Here is a 1,960-nt window from a genome sequence, read left to right as displayed (position 1 = left end):
AGCGGCGTGACCAGGGGCGGGGCGGCGGGGCTGGCGGCGGGTCTCGTCACGGCCCCGTCCCTGTCACGGAGCCGAGCCCCGCGCCGCCACCTGCCGCGTCCCGGGGGCTGCAGCGCCGCGGGGGGCCGGTGGGGTCTCTGCCCGGGCCGCTGCCGCACCAGCGATCGGCGTGCCGAGGGGCTGTTGGTGCCGCCGGCGGCGGGACTGGCGCTGCTCGGGACGAAGGCGGCGCCTGCACGCACCGGAGGCGCCAGGAGCCGAGTCCCGCCCGTCGCGAGAGGGCCCGCGTCGGTGCCGCGGGCCGCGGAGCTGCGAGCCCGGAGCGCCGGGTGTTGGGAGGTCGGCGTTAGCCGAACGCACAGACTGAGAGCTACCGAACTGCTGCAGTCCCGGTGCCTGAAGCTGTGCGCAGCCCTTCCCCTCTGCTCTGCTCCTCTCAGGTGGCTCCGGTCTCTTACATGCGAATTAAAATACACGGGCCAAGGCGAGGTCAAACGGCCGAGAGCAGATGATCTCTGTCACGGGACGGAAATGCCGCTGAAATAAAAAGGGCCCCGAAAAGACAGTGCCTCACGAGGAGGCTGTTCTTCAAAGGAAGAATCCCCTCAGCAAGGCACAGATGTGTTGTTACGCTCTGCACTTAATTATTTAAAGGGCCGTGAGAATGACCTGGCCTGCTGGCCGTGCTACAAACAAGATAGAAGGCTAGGGAAAAAGCTCTGAGAAGTTTACAGGTTCCAAAAGTCTTATCTGACTGATAAAAAGATTAAGAAAGCTAAAAACAATAAAGCTCACCAAAAGCCTCTGAAGGATGACTTAATATCTAAGTACTCTTAACGTGATAAATCTTGCACTGCAAAAGTTCCTTTATCTAGCAGATAAAGGTACAATGTCTGAATTTGAACATAAAAACGTGAACCACATTTCTAATCTGAATTTAAGTGACTGCCGTTAACCACTGGAAAACATTAATTATTGAGACACAGTGGATTCCTACATTATGCAATCTTTAAAGACTAGATATTCTACTAAAAGATGTGCAGTACCACAACTATAACATGGGCAAGTATTACAACCGTAATGAGCTGATCAGACTTGACCAGCTGTGTCTGAGGCCACATCTCCTTTCTTGTCTGACTTGCAAATGTGAGGGCAGGATTTCCATTCTTGTGATGGTGCCAGTTTTGCAAAGAAGGCCATGCACATCGTGCTGGACACCAAGCTGACTGTGAGTCAGCAGTCACAGAATCACAGAATCATTAAAGTTGCAAAAGCCCTCCAGGATCATCTGGTCCAACTGTCTCCCTACCACCGATGTCACCCACTAAACCCTGTCCCTAAGCACCACGTCCAACCTTCCCTTGAACACCCCCCAGAGACAGTGACTCCACCACCTCCCTGGGCAGCCCGTCCCAATGCCTGACCGCTCTTTCTGAGAAGAAATGTCTCCTCATTTCCAACCTAAACCTCCCCTGCCGCAAGTTGAGGCCATTCCCTCTAGGCCTATCGCTGGTTACCTGTGAGAAGAGGCCGACCCCCAGCTCCCCACCCCTCCCTTTCAGGCAGTTGCAGAGAGCAATGAGGTCTCCCCTGAGCCTCCTCTTCTCCAGACCAAACACCCCCAGTTCCCTCAGTCGCTCCTCACAGGACTTGTGTTCTAGAATGTGCTCTTGCAACGTGTTCTTACAGCAGGGAAGGCCAATGGTATCCTGGGCTGCACCAGGGAAAGCCTTGCCAGGTGGCTGAGGGTAGAGCCTTCCTCTGCTCCGTGCTGGTGAGGCCACATCTGGAGTGCTGGACCCCATGCTGGGCTCCCAGTGACAAGAAAGAGATGGACTTACTGGAGTGAGTCTGGTGCAGGGTCACCAAGATGGTGAAGGGACTGAAGCATCTGTTGTAGGAGAGGCGGAGAGCAGGGGCTGCTCAGCCTGGAGAGGCTAGCAGTGGCTCATCAATGCGT

Source organism: Anser brachyrhynchus (assembly GCF_964034855.1).
Source record: "Anser brachyrhynchus genome assembly, chromosome: 2".
Lineage (NCBI taxonomy): Eukaryota > Metazoa > Chordata > Aves > Anseriformes > Anatidae > Anser > Anser brachyrhynchus.
The sequence above is the reverse complement of the archived record's forward strand: the minus strand, read 5'-3'. Positions refer to the sequence as shown.